We start from the raw sequence: 15,411 nt of genomic DNA on the forward strand, positions 1-15,411 counted from the left end.
GTAGCAGGCCACAGTGGAGTAGTTTTGACAAAAAAAAAAAAAAAAAACAAAAAAAAAACAAAAAACAAAAAAACGGACCAAATCTGAGAAAACACCTGGAAGAGCAGCGATGAAAGAAGGTGCCAACAAGACATCAACAGCCGTGTATACAAGCTATTTCCAGAGCAGACTACTTTCTTCCTCTCACTTTGTGTTTACTTGGTTTTGAGATAGGGTCTCACTCTGTACCTCAGGCTGGTCTCAAATTCATGGGGACCTTTCTGCCTCAGATTCCCCACAACTGGCTTCTCTTCCCTCCCTAATGTGTAATTTTTTTTTTTTTTTTTTTTTTGGTTTTTCGAGACAGGGTTTCTCTGTGTAGCTTTGCGCCTTTCCTGGAGCTCACTTGGTAGCCCAGGCTGGTCACGAACTCACAGAGATCTGCCTGGCTCTGCTTCCGGAGTGCTGGGATTAAAGGCGTGCGCCACCACTGCCCGGCTCCTAATGTGTAATTTTTAAACAAAGATTTATGTATGAGGATTTTTTTTTGCCTGTATGTATGCATGTATGTATTTATGTGCAGCACATATGTGCCTGGTGCCTAAGAAGATCAGAAGATGGTGTTGGATCTCCTGAAATTGGAGTTACAGATAGTTTGTGAGCTACCATGTAAGTGCTGAGAAATGAACCCGGGTCCTCTCCAAGTCGGGTCCTTTCCAAGTCGGTTAAGTGCTCTTAAACTCTGAGCCACCTCTCCCACCCCATCTGGATGTATTTGGTAAAGCATTTCCTACACAGCACTTGGCTTTGTCTATCAATAGTCACTATTTATATTCTTTAGCATCTCAGTAATCTCCCCAACCCTGAATCTACAGGTTTCAAATTAATTATTGTAAAAGTCCTATAAGGAAAGTTATTTCATTACTAGTCATAAAGCAGACCACTGTATCATAGTAAATTAAGAGTAGCTGAGATATTCTTCTATTTGTAGAATTAAATTGTCAAGCATGTGACATGCCCACCCCACTATTATCCACTTCCAGAGGATAAAACAGCAACTCTTGAAAACCTTTCTCATAACTAAATAGCATCCTCTATCGGAGGTTGGGAATGTGTGAACTTGTCATACTGCTCTAGAAAAGGCTTGCCCAGCCTCTGTGACCTGCTCTCTGAGTAGTGGGGGGAAAGGAAGCCATGATGTTCATCTCATCCAGAGTTCACAGGACAGTCTTTTAAGGGAGAAAATGGCTTAAGGGTCTTTAAAAAATGGACCTTCTTTTTGAGATAAAATTGACGGACCTTATTACTAAATTCAGAAACATAAAACCCTGTGAATGCTTATGAAAAGCATTCATGCCGGGCGGTGGTGGCCCATGCCTTTAATCCCAGCACTCGAGAGGCAGAGCCAGGTGGATCTCTGTGAGTCTGAGGCTAGCCTGGTCTACAAAGCGAGATCCAGGACAGGCACCAAAGCTACAGAGAGAAACCCTGTCTCAAAAAAAAAAAAAAAAAAAAAAAAAAAAAAGAAAAGAAAAGCATTCACACAGCAGATAGTTTCTAAAGATTACATTTTAGCAAAATCAGTCCCAGACTAGAAAGTAAAAGTTCAAGATCCCAGTGAATGAGTGAAGACATTCATACACTGTACCCCGATGAGCCCATGATTCTCTTACTTTGTGTGTGTGCCGTGGTGCATGTGTGGAAGTCTGAGGACAATTTGTTGGAGTCTGTTTTCCTTCCACTATGTGAGTCCCAGGGGTCAAACTCAGATTTGCAGGCTGGCTGCCATGTCAGGTACATTACTGCGCTATCTTGCTAGCCCTATTTTATATTTTTAAAAGTTATTTTTAAAGAAGTAAGATGACTTTGCTTTTTCATCTATAAAGTAACAGACAGAAAGCTAGACATGGTAGCACATGCCTGTAATCCCAGCGCTTAAGAGGTCAAGGCAGAATCAGGCAGATCTCTGTAAGTTCGAGGCCAGCCTAGTCTACAGAGGGAGTTCCAGGACAGTTAGGGCTGTTACACAGAGAAACCCAGTCTCAAGGGAAAAAAAAAAAAAAAGGTGAAGGCAGGCCTCTGAGTTCAAGGTTATCCTCAGACACACAGCAAGTTCAAAGTTAGTGTGGGCTACATGATACCCTGGCCTGAAAAAAAACATAAAAGACTGAGTGTCCCTAATTTAAGTATCCAAATGACTCCAAATTGTGAAACTTTCTGAGAATTAACATGATCCTCAATTAGTTTCAAATTTTACAACATTTCCGACATTCATATTATTTATATGCAAACATTCCCAAATCTGAGCTTACAGTATAGTTTAATCATGGGGCCCTGGGCTCAATACCCAATACTGCAACAATAAATACTAATGTGAAAAACTGAAATGTAAAATAATTCTGGTCTTGAGCATTTTAGGTTCATTTAGCTATTCCAGAGGTGTTATACATTAGCAGAATTTATGTTAAAACCTATGCAGGAAGGGTTTATTGGCGAACTTCAGTGGAAACTTTGGGCATCTACCCCCAATATGCATGCATACACATACAATCAGATTGCATTAAACTTAAGGTAAGCCAAACCTGGAGGCACACACCGGTAATTCCAGCACCTGAGAGGCTGAGGCAGGAGAACTGCCAAGAGTTAGAGGCCAACCTGGGTCACATGCAGAGTGACAGCCAGCCAAAGCTACTTAATATGACCCTATCTCAAAAATACAAAATGGGGGCCTGGAGAGATGGCTCAGAGCTTAAGAGCACTGGCTGCTCATTCGGAGGACCCAGGTTCAATTCCCCAGCACCCACATGGCAGCTCACAACTGCCTCTAACTCAAGTTCTAAGGAACAGGATGCCCCTCTTCTGGCCTCCACAGGCACCAAGCACACAAGTGATGCACAGGCAGGAAAAACACCCATACACACAATAATAAAATAAAAATAACTTTTAAAAATATAAAATAGGGCTAGCAAGATAGTTCAGTAATGTACCTGACATGGCAGCCAGCCTGCAAATCTGAGTTTGACCCCTGGGACTCACATAATGGAAGGAAAACAGACTCCAACAAATTGTCCTCAGACTTCCACACATGCACCATGGCACACACACAAAATAAGAAAAATGTAGTAATGTTTAAAAGGTATATAATTTTTTTCTAAAATATAGGCCAAACAAATAATCAACATTCTTTTTTATACACTACTGGATCATCTTATATATCATTTAATGAGATTATAAATTCTCATTTTGGGAATTATTTCTCTAGAAAACCAAGAAATTATGGGCTGAGGAGATGGTTTAGTGGATGAAGAAAGTGCTTGCCATGCAAGTGTTAAGGATGAGTTAAAATCTCAGGTGCCATAGAGAAAGCAAGATAGGGTAAGTTCACATCTGTCCCGACAGTGTTCCTAAGAAGAGAGCTAGAGACAAGAGAACTCCCAGGAACTTGCAGTCTAGTTAGCCTGTATATACAGGTATAAACAACAAAGACCCCAACACAAACAAGTGAGGACAGCCACCTGAGGTCGTCACTGCCCCGGCATACATGCTGTGGCATACTTGTACATGCAAGTATGTGCACGTATACATACTCACACACACACAAATTATGACAACATGGCTACTCTTGAGAGAAGCTTTAGTTCTAAGTTTCAATCAAAATTAAATATAACCAATTCAACTCTAGTACAGAAACTATAGTAACCACCTGCAATGTATATATAGAAAGCATAACTTCCAATGTGATAGCATTCAGAGATAGAGTCTTTTGGATACAATCAGGTTTAGATGAGGTCATAAAAGTAGATAGCCTCATGACAAGATTGTTACTTTTGTGAGAGACAGAGTTCTTTATTTCTCCCTTTATCCCCAGCATGTGAGAGCAAAGTGAGGAGGCAGATCTCTATAAGCTGAAAGACATCCGTGACCAGACACCATCCATGTTACTGATACGTTACTCTTAGACTGCACTCTCTAGAATGATAAGAAAATGAAGTTCTGTTTCTTAAGCCACCAGTCATTGGTATTTTGTTCTAGCAGCCTGAGTCATCTTAAGATACTTACTGTCCAAACTAAAGCATGCAGCAACAATATAACTGTGCCCTACAACTTTAATACCATAGCCACTGTAGAATCTCTTCTACTCATCAACAAAATAAATACATTTTGATTCAAACCCCAATCACCTTTTTTCAATGCATTACATACTCCAAAACTCCACTGTTTCCACTCTGGTCAATTAACATGTAAAATATGGTCCAGAGCAAACCATGCTGAGCAGAAAGAGCTGATGGGGTCACTGTCTCAGGTAGCTGGAGGAGTTTAGTTTAGCTCTACTGCCTATACCCTAAAAATAACCATGACTCCTGCCAAACTGAAGGTTAAAGAGTAAACTATTTGAGGATGGCGGGGAGATCCAGGTGTTATTTATTTCAAGTTCAGTAGTAAATCCCGGTGATCCAGTTTGTTTTTTCTGTTTTAGTAATAATAGGCCTTAAGTTTCTAGCTAACTATATAACAAACTATTAACTAAAAGTCAAGCAGAAAAATAACCAAGAATCTTATTTAAAAATTTCTGGCCAGGCAGTGGTGGCGCACGCCTTTAATCCCAGTACTTGGGAGGCAGAGGCAGGCGTAAGTTTGAGCCCAGCCTAGTCTACAAGAGTAAGCTCCAAGACAGCCAGGGATACAAAGAGAAACTCTGTCTTGAAAACCAAAACAAAACGAAACAAAAGACTACTAAGAAACAATAAGCAGAAATGAGCTAATGTTACAAACAGCAATATGGATAGATCTCAGATACATCATGCTACTATGTGTAAGAAGCTGAACTCAAAATATCATTTGATATTGGGTTATCATAGGATTCCATCTGTGGTACTTTCTGTAAAAGATGAAATTATAAGGACAGAAAACAGATTAGTGTTTGACAAGGGCAGTGGAATGAGACTGAAATGCAACTGATCCCAAAAAGCATGAGAAAAGTTTTAGGTACAGTGATAATGTTGTTTTCAATTGCAGTGGTGTTACATGCCTGTGTTTGTCAAAACAGGAAACCTAAAAATGTAAATAAATACATTTTACTATGTGTAAATTACACTTCAATAAATATTTTACATAAAAAATAGAGTGAAGAAAAAAATCATGGAAATTGCTACATAATACTCAACTATTAAGTACATTAAATTTGAGGTAAGATATCTCAGTGGTTAAGAGAACACATTGCTCTTGCTGAAGATCAGAATGTGGTTCACAGAACCTACACTGCGTGGCTCACAACCACTTATAATTACTGTGGGAACCAATGCCTCTGGTCTCCATGGACACCTGCATTCCCCACATAGACACATACACATAATTTTAAAAAATAAAAATAATTTTTTTTTTTTGCTTTGGGTTGTTTTTTGAGACAGGGTTTCTCTATGTAGCCCTGGCTGTCCTGGAATCACTCTGTAGACCAGGCTGGCCTCGAACTCAAGAGATTCACCTGCTGGGGTTAAAGGTATTGGCCATCACTGCCTGGCTATAAACTGTTTTTTTTTTTTTTTTTTTTAAAGCCACTACATTCAAGGCTATATTATTATCACTATTATTACTCTCGAGGTTTATTGCTGCGGGCCACAGAAATATATCATAAGAACTCAGCTGGTTATGGCAAAGTCACTACCTGGAGGGATCAGGGAATAAGTTACTACCACATAGCCCAGGGAAGCCTAGAACTTACTATATAACCCAAGTTGTTTTTAGACTTGCTTCTGCTGACCAGTACTGGGGTTACACACATATGAGCCACAATAGCTGGATAAAGCTATTATTATTAATATAAATTTATGAAAGTGGTCAATGTATCATAGCAAATGAGTAAAATGTCACATCCTAATCTAAAGGTGAAAGTGCTAAAAGGATTTGTGCCTCGGTTAAAGCACTTATTTATCAGCAACCAACATAAATGGCAAAATGAATCCGACATAACATCAAGAGCCTCTAACTTTACTGTTTTGGTGAATACTAAGAATATTAAGCTTAAAATAATTCAATGTATTGCTAGTAAGTGAGCTATTGATTTGACTCTTTATTGATGCTAGAGATGGAGCTCAGGGGCTTACACGGGCATAAAACACACACTACCACTGAGCTACACCTCCACTGCCTTTATATGTATTTCTTTAACTTCCCTAAGATTCAGGTTAAATCCTTTGGTGTCTAGGGCCTATAAAAACTGGTCTGATGACCCTACTTGACCTTAGGCCTGACAGAAACATTTAAGTAACATTATGATGGGTGCTGTCCTTGATCCTTTTATTAAGAACTTGGTTTCAGTCAGTTCTTATGACATATTTTCCCAGCATTCTCTCAGGCCAATCCGTATCTCATTCTGCTATGCAGTTAACAACTCTCCTACATAACTATCTGTATATAAATGAGGTAAGGTTTTAGAATTTTTTCTGAAACTGAAAGGTAATGCTCCAAAAGTTCAATTATTAGTAAGACAGATATTTGCAAGCCACATGGTTCTCAGTTCCCATTGAGAAGACAGATGTCCTATACAGCTTATAATTGAACAGCTGTTCAAGGCTAATCTCCACCCAAAGTATGAATTTGCTTTTCTAGATCCTATCATCATCTGGAATTAATCCTCCTTTCCTTATTTTCAATTCTTGTTTTCAAACAGAAATGGCTCATTTAAAATTCATTTTCCTCCAGCTCTTATAATCTGCCCCCACCCCAGATGATCCCTCAGCCTTGGGTGCACTAATTGTGCTGCAGATGCATCAACTGGAACTGGGCAACACATGGCCACCTGTTCTCTACTGTGAGATTACATCTAGAACCTTCGGAAGCTACACTCATAAAGTATCATCAGTGTGGCTGCCTAAACAAGACCTGAACAAGGACAACACCAATAAACATGCTACCATGGAATGGGCAACCTCACCAGGTCCCAGCCCTAGACAAAGAATAGGAAACAAAGGAACAGAGGAGAGAGGCTGTGGGAGAGGAAATGGTCTTCCCCAGGGAAAAACCCCCAATTCATTATCCAATGCCAAGTGATCAGACCTGAAGTCATATACACACAAGTGATATTAAACAGACTCAACGGTTATATTTATATATTTAGAAGTATGGTGTGTAAAACAATAATTAAAGAAAAAGAGGCCATGAATTTGAGGGGAGGAATACAGCGAGGGGTTGGAGAGAGAAAAGGAAAGAGAGAACATTATGTAATCATATTAATTTTAAAAAATAAAGATACTAGCCAGGTGGTGGTGGGACATGCTTTTAATTCCAGCACTCGGGAGGCAGGGACAAATGGATCTCTGAGTTTGAGACGCACCTGGTCTACAGAGCAAGTTCCAGGACAGCCAGGGCTGACAGAGAAATCTTGTCTTGGAAAAAATAAACAAACAAACAAACAAACAAAAAAAGAAAGTGAAGTGCTATTTTCACTTTTGGAAAGAAGGGAAAACAAGGTTTTAAGGCACTTGGAAGGCTGGATAAAATTTCAAAGAGGAGAAAGAAAAAGTCAAAAAAGAGGAAGATGACAATGATATTCTGACTGCCCAGAAGGAAAAATAAAATGAAAGTTAAAAACCCGATAAATTCAAGAAAAACATGTAAGTCAGCTTTAGCTAACTGTAAGAAGAGCTAGTCAAACAGGGAGGCTCAGTGGTATGGTACAGTGCTTGCTGAACATCTACAAGGTCCTGGCCTGAGACCTTCTCCCCATACTATGAACAAAACTCAAGAAGAGCACAGGGTGTGCGTGTCATCAGGGAGGTTGTTTTGTCAAAGATGGTAAGACGGGCTAGAGAGATGGATCAGAGGTTAAGAGTACCGGCTGCTCTTCCAGAGGTCCTGAGTTCAATTCCCAGCACCACATGGTGGCTGACAACCATCTATAGTGGGATCTGATGCCCTCTTCTGGTATAAAGTCAACAGAGCACTCATATATATAAAGTAAATAAATAAATCTTTAAAAAAGTAAGCAATCTGAAATAGAAGGAGAAATAAGTTTAAAGCTATTACAGTTGCTAAGAGCCTATCTTTAAGATTGGTGGCACATGGAAATAAACGGAGGGGACATGAGAAACACTGTAGGGTAGACAGTGTTTGGCTTCATAAACAGTTCTAAAACTAAAAGTTAAAGACACATTTTGAGCACAGAAATCAAATGCCACAAATGACAAGCTGGCACCCCCGGAAGACTAATTCTAGTATGTTTAAATCCAAGCTGACATGTTATGAAGGTAGTGAGAATCAATGCAGTACATGTAGAACTTAGACCCGAGTGGTAGGAGATAATCATCTGCAAGTCAAGTTGTCCCCTGGCTTCCACATGTACATCATGGCAAATGTCTACCCACACACATACATACACCCACTCAAAATAAGTAAAAACAGAATTTCAATTTTTTTAAGAAAGAAATAAATTAGGGCTAGATATATAAACTTACAAATTATCTAAATAGAAATTTCAAAATCAGATACCTTGTAAACTAAAACTTACTAAGAACAAACCAAATCAGTACCTAAGAGTATCTGTGTTCTAGGTATCTAAGAGGGGAAGTCCGGCTGGGCAGCGGCAGTAGTGGTGGCACACACCTTTAATCCCAGCACTCGGAGGCAGAGCCAGGTGGATCTCTGTGAGTTCAAGGCCAGTCTGGTCTACAGAGTGAGATCCAGGAAAGGCGCAAAGCTACACAAAGCTGTCTTGAAAAACCAAAAAAGAAAAAAAGAAAAAAAAAAAGAAAAGAAAAGAAAAAACAAACAAAAAGGGATTCTTAGTCTTTTCCTTTGGGGGAGGGGGGGCTTGGGGAGCACTCAAGGTGGCAACGTTGGCCTTGAAGTCAAGATTCTCCTGCCGCAGCCTTCTGAATATCTGGCATTATAGGCATATTTACCTACCTTTACCTTATTGAGAATTTTCCTCTTTTCATTTAAGGGAAACATTTACAACTGCTCTTTGTAATTTGAGTTGCTGGCACCAATATTCTTACATTTAGGGGCCATTTACTTGAACACAGACACTAACATAGCAGGAGTGGTTTGATAACAGGTAATAAGTAACTAAGAGATGGCTAGTGAATACAACTTAGATACAGTACCTGATTCATGCCCCAGGAAAGCTGGGGTAGATTACAGCTGGCTAAGCAGAAAAGCACGCAATTAAAACTCATGAACTGTTTAATGCTGTACTTTCAATTAATATTTTTATTCCATGGTTGATCAAAAAAATACAAACTACAAAAAACAGGGCTTACTGTACACACAGTTATAAGACTTCCATGCCTACTTGATCTCATTCACTCAGGTCCTTGAGTTCTAAATAGGGAAGGTGAATAACAGATTATCTCGGCTTACTGATAATCTAGTTAAGAAAAGAAAAAGGCATATTCAATCCCAAAGACTTTTTTTTTTAAAAAAAGACAGGGTATAGCTACATAGCTCTGTCCTGGAGTTCACTGGCTTCCAAACTCTGAGATCCACCTACCTCTGCCTCCTGAGTGTGATTAAAAGTGTGTCCCACAACACCCAGCACTTTGGATCCTTGCTAGACATGTTTGGAGTAACTCTTACACAGCAAAAACAATACAGTAGTAAATCTACTGACAGTATAGCTTAGTCGTTCGACTTTAAAGGCCTCTAGTCTAGAGTCAGGCATGGTCACAAATACCTAGCATCTTAGCACTCAGGAAATTGAGACCACAGCAGTAACAGTAGTAGTGTGAGTTCAAGGCCAGTCTGAGGTACAAAGTGAGTTCAAGATGAGGCTTGGCTAGAGTGAGATCCTGTCTCAAACAAATACAACCAGGATGGTGGCACATGCTTGTGATGACATGAAGGTAGAGGCTACCTAAGACCGGAAGGAAGTTCAAGGTCATCCTCAGTTACATACTGAGTTTGAGGCCAGACGAGACTACAGAGAGTCCATCTTTTGAAAAGAGAGAGAAAGAAACAACAACAAAATACTTGTTCTTTGGTAATACTTTGAACCCTGAAATACCCTTAGAAAGAGAAGAATTTTACATCTGTGATAGACTAAAAATATGATTCAATGCATACAAAGACATTACCTAAAAATCTTTCCTGCAGGTTTGGGGAGTGGGTGGTGGAGGAACGTCCTTATCCAGGAAAACATGCACTAAGGGATAGTCAAGTTATTATTCTTTCAATATATTTCCTTTTCTCCTCCACCCTCCTCAAGCAACAAAAACCTCCAGATGTCATAAAATGCAAGTGCCTAACTCTTGACCACTGCCAAGAGTCTTGACATTATAATAGGAAATCTAGTCACTGGGTGGTGGTGATAAAAGTTAATTACCCCCCCCCAAAAAAAAACCAATCACTGGTCTGAATGAAGCACACTTTATACTGTGCTGTCATCAAAACTTCAACTTCTATGAACTTTGACTCTACCAAAACAGATGTGGAAGAAAAACAAACCAAAAGTTTTAAAACTCTTCATTTGCACTGTCTTAAGATGGTATAGCTTCAAGATGAAAAGAAAAGATCCCTGATTCTCTTTAGAGAAAGTATTTCCTTGTCATATTCTTAATAATCTGCTGGTGAGACTCACCACAGGGCTCATCATCTTAGAGAAAACGTTTCCCTTTTGGTAACAAAAGTGAATCACAAGGGGGATAGTTACAGCCCAGTGAACATTCCAGCAGAAAGGGAAGGAATTAGAACATACTCTGACAAGGTATGCTGACAGACCAAGAGGAAGAAATTAAGGAACAACGAAATTATTGGTGGCTGGGAGGTGGTGGCGCATGCCTTTAATCCCAGCACTCAGGAGGCAGAGGCAGGTGGATCTCTGTGAATCTACAGCCTGGTCTACAGAGTGAGTTCCAGGACTGTTACACAGAGAAACACCAAAAAAAAAAAAAAAAAAAAAAAGCCAGATGGTGGTGGTGGCGGTGGCGGCGGCGGCAGCGCATGCCTGTAATCCCAGCACAGGGATTACAGGAGGCAGAGGCAGGTGGATCTCTGTGAGTTCGAGGCCAGCCTGGTCTACAGAGCAAGATCCAGGACAGGCTCCAAAGCTACAGAGAAACCCTGTGTCGAAAAACCAAAAAAAAAAAAAAAGAAGAAGAAGAAAGAAATTATTGATACTTAGTTTAAACTTAGTTTAAGAATGCATTTAGACCCTTGGTCTACAGAACAAGTTCCAGGACAGCCAGGGCTACACAGAGTAACCTTGGGGGGGGGGGAGCTTTTAGAAAATACACATCTACAAACATTTCCTATCCCTATACTCAGAAATCAGACTTTAAAAAATGCCCTACATGAGCATTTATAAAGCAAACATCTGGTATCAACAATTAAGACTGAATCTGAAGGGAGTGGAGATGCCTCAGCAATGAAATGTTTACTGCTCTTGCAGAGGACGCACACAATAGTTCATAACAGGCCGCAGCCCAGAGGACCCACACAACAGTTCACAACAGCACAGCTCCAAGGGATCTGGTGCCTTCTTTTGTTGTAGCCTCCACAGGCACTACCCTCATAAGCATCAATTCCCACACAGACACAGATACATAAATCTTAAAAAATGAATCTGAGGGACTGAGGCTGTGTCTCAGTAACAGAGAGCTTGCTTAGTATACCTGAGCCCTAGGCCCAGTTTTTGTTCTTTTTTTTTTCTTTTTTGAGACAGGGTCTCACTTTGTCTGGCTGTCCTGGAACTCACTTTGTAGACTAGGTTGGCTTCAAACTCAGAGATCTGCCTATCTCTGCTTCCAAGTGCTGGCATTAAAGGCATTCACTACCACCCCAATTCTTTAAAAAAAAAAAAAAAAAAAAAAAAAACTGGAACAAGATGAGTGCCAAAAACACACACATGAAACTATTGACCTGTGCACTGTGCCTCACATCTGTCCACCAGGCACTTGGGGAGCTAGGGCAGGCTTACAGTTTGCAAGATGAGCCTGATCTACACAGGGAATTCCAGGCCAGCCCGGGATAAAGTGAGTCTCTGTCTCAATAATCAAATAAATGGGCTGGAGAAATGGTTCAGTGATTAAGAGCACTGGCTGTTCTTGCAGAGGACCCAGATTTGATTCCCAGCACCCACATGGCAGCTCACAACCACCTATATACCTCCAGTTCTGGTGTATCTGACACCGTCGGAAGTGTTGAACAGATAGCCAGGTTGGTAAAACACCTATACACATCAAAATAAAAGCTGTACTTTTATTCTTAGATCTTACATATACACATCAGCATTAAAATTTTTATTTTAGTTCATAATGAACATTTTCTAGTTTGGGCACCATGTGGAATAAAACTTTTACACAGTCACAATCCAATTTTTCCTACTACAAATCATAAAGACACTAAAAATTGGTCAGACCTACCTTACAGAGCCACTTAGCTTTCCTATTAAGTCTCAGTCTCAAACACAGTTCTACTCTCTGCTACCAGAAACCTAAAGCCTTACAAGAACTACATTTACAACTGGGTTCTGACTCCTTCTTTGGCTTGGCCCATGTTGATGAAAGCACGTGATGCTGCTTCTAACTAATCAAAAATTCTGCAAGCTAGCTATAAAAGGAGATACTTTTTTTAACCAAAAATTTCCCACTGCGTTTTGAAAAGTTGGACCTCCGAGACTAACTGGGCTTAGACACCTACTAAATGGAGAATCAATCACTAATCACTCCTATGGCATGTAACTAACTGTCTTTAATCCCAGCACTCGGGGAAGCAGAGGCAGGCAAATCTCTGGGAGTTGGATGCCAGCCTGATCTACAATGTGAGTTTGAAGGCATCCAGGACTGTTACACAGAGAAACCCTGTCTTGAAAAACCAAAATTTAAATAAAAGAAAAGAAAATAAAAAATGGCTAAAAATAATTCAGGCAAACCAATTCTCAATTTTTAACAGTACAACACATGATCCATACAAAGACAAAATACAATGTAAATGAATAAAGAAAACAAAAAACAACAGAGGCAGAGTGCTTAACTCAATCATTTGAAGACACACATTAATAGTTTAGGGCAGCAGGTCAAAACACAGCCAATTAAGTAATTTAACCAAAGCTGGAATAAAGTTACAAACAATATCCAAACTTTTGGAAATGGCAGTAAAATTGTCAAGAGTTTGGTGGTGTGCTCTTGAGCATCAGGAAAGAGACTGTCCTGAATTGAGGAATTAAAAGTCTTCCACTCCCACTCACCTTTCCTCCTTTTGTCAATGATGTAAGGCCAGGCTGGTTCCTGAGAAAACTGGTCTGGAGGTTCACTGAAGAACTGAGAAAAGTTAAAGTTTACATGGCAAAAGTGTCTCTTCTTCTGAACGTAGTCAAAACATGTATGACCACACTTTACTATTTTTTTTTTCAGTCCTTCTCAGAACTATTTAAAACCAAAATAACTTGACTAATTCATTCCTGACTACTAAACAAAACCCATACACGGAAAGTAAATACAAACAATTCACACAAGATTTAAACGCCAAGCAAGTTATCTCCCCGCTCCACCAACACTGAAAAGTCGTTTATGAGGAAAACCTGCATCTCTTCAACTCTAAACCAAACCACCTAGCATCCGAAGCTACAGAGCGCGGGGGAGGGGGGAGGGGGGGAGAATCCGGGGGAGAATGTGATCGCGCTAGTGCCGGTTTGTTTACAGACTCTACCAACCATCATGAGTCAGAAATTCAAGCCACCAGATGCTTTCCAACTAATAAGGACCAAGTGGGGCCGTCCTAAGGTGTCCTAAACCATTTCGGTACAGGGGAAAGTACACTAAGAGAATTATATCACAAAGCGTCCAAGACCAGACCTCAAGTACACACTGCCGGTTTCTTGGACCTCGGCCTTCCGTACAAGGTGCTGCTGGGCCCGAGAACTTGGGATGGGGGAGGGGGACACATCGCGCGGTGGCCCTGGAGTGACAGGGAGACGCACACAGAACCAGGTCCTCAAATTAGGGAGAGGGAAATGAGAGCCTGCAAATGGGTCACCGGTCGAACCCAAAGCCCCTGTGAACGATGGGGGTAGCCCGAGGGGGCAGCCCCGGGGCTGACCTGGGCAAAGGACAAGCAGTCCTCCCAGCACTGACTCGGGTGAGGGGAAGAAGACCTAAACCCTGGGAGCTCAGGAAAGGGATCGGGCCCATCCTGCGGGGAAGCGGTCAGGGAGAGGGGAAACAGGCCGAGCCGGAACGAGACACGGACCGGGTAGGTCAAGGGGAGGGCGTCCGGCTGGGGCAGTTACAAGCACGGGAGCCGGCGAGGCTCGGCAGCCCGCTTCCCGTCTTGGGTCATCCTTCTGCCAGCGGATGCTCCGACTGTTCCAGGCCCAGCCGCCCCGTCCACTGCCGCCACCAACGCCGCCGCCATCTTACACTGGCCAGCGGCAGCCACCACCGCCGCCTCGGGTCTCTGCGCCTGCGCCTGCGCCGTCCACGCTTTCCGGCCGGGTTTGCGACGCTGTGCTGGAGGAGACGGAGCGAGAACGGTCGCGCGAGCTCTCGGCTCCCAACCCTCCCGGTGGCCGCACGAGGGGCGGGGCTTAAGGCCAACCGAAGCGGTGAGGGGCGCGTGCGCGCTGCGGAGGAGTCGAGCTGTTTTCCTCGTTTCAGAGTCATGGCCTGTCTCCTGGTGTCCAAAACACGTGTGATTTAGGGGCTCCTTAGCGTTGTGACGGAAAATGGACCTGACTTCCAGGGGACTGGCAGGCAAATCACTAGGCGTCCTCCAGTCCTGAGGTTCTAACTCTTGCCACATTTCTTTTTTTTTTTTTTTTCCCTAGGAGACAAGGTTTCTCTTTGTAGCCCTGGCTGTCCTGGAACTCCGCTCTGTAGACCAGGCTGGCCTTGAACTCAGCCTCTGGCCCCCAAAGGCTAGGATTAAAGGTGTACGACACCGCGACTGGCATAATTTTTTAAGTTAGCATACAAACAGGTTTCAAGCTGGGCATAGTGGTGCACGCCTAGCACTTAGGAGGCTGGGGCAGGATATACACAAGTTGGAGGTCAACCTAAACTAATTCACCCCCAGCACACACACACAACATATACACAAAAACAAAATAATAGATTTCCTTGTGGTATTTTCATACATGTGTCATACTTGCTGGTCCCCTTCCCCAATAACCTTCTTTCTCCTTGTTGGATACCTTCAATTAGTTACTCTTAGCTATCATGACAAGTGTATATTCCATTCCTCTTGTTTGTTTTTCAGCACTGGCTGTCCTGGAACTCACAGAGATCTGCCTGTCTCTGGTTAAAGGCGTATGCCACCACCTTCAGGCTCTGTTTCCTTTTCTTATCTCCTATTCCATTCCCTCTCTATATCTCTTCCTTGCCTCTCAGGCTCCTTTCTACTTCCCTGTTAAATACAAATATGTGTAATGTATACACACACACACAAATTTAAATCCAGATTCTGCATATGGGAGAGAACATGTCATCTTTGTCTTTCTGA

General features: G+C 41.7%; 1 protein-coding gene across 4 annotated transcripts in view; it reads right to left on the reverse strand.

The window, feature by feature from the left end:
* Nucleotides 1-14,418, reverse strand: part of Dcaf8 (DDB1 and CUL4 associated factor 8) — a 46,144-nt gene extending 31,726 nt beyond the window's left edge. The window contains exons 1-3 of one of the 4 annotated variants that reach the window (XM_037211225.1): nt 14,331-14,412; nt 13,160-13,232; nt 5,009-5,031 (exon numbers count right to left, since the gene is read on the reverse strand). The gene's annotated coding sequence lies outside the window, so the exon portion shown is untranslated. Of the gene's footprint in view, nt 1-5,008; nt 5,032-13,159; nt 13,233-14,160 lie in introns of all 4 variants that reach the window. The other 3 variants (XM_037211224.1, XM_028865578.2, XM_028865577.2) reach the window with 3 other exon arrangements.
* Between the last annotated feature and the right edge of the window lie 993 nt (nt 14,419-15,411).

This window comes from Peromyscus leucopus, chromosome 15 (assembly GCF_004664715.2).
Source record: "Peromyscus leucopus breed LL Stock chromosome 15, UCI_PerLeu_2.1, whole genome shotgun sequence".
NCBI classification, from domain to species: Eukaryota; Metazoa; Chordata; class Mammalia; order Rodentia; family Cricetidae; genus Peromyscus; species Peromyscus leucopus.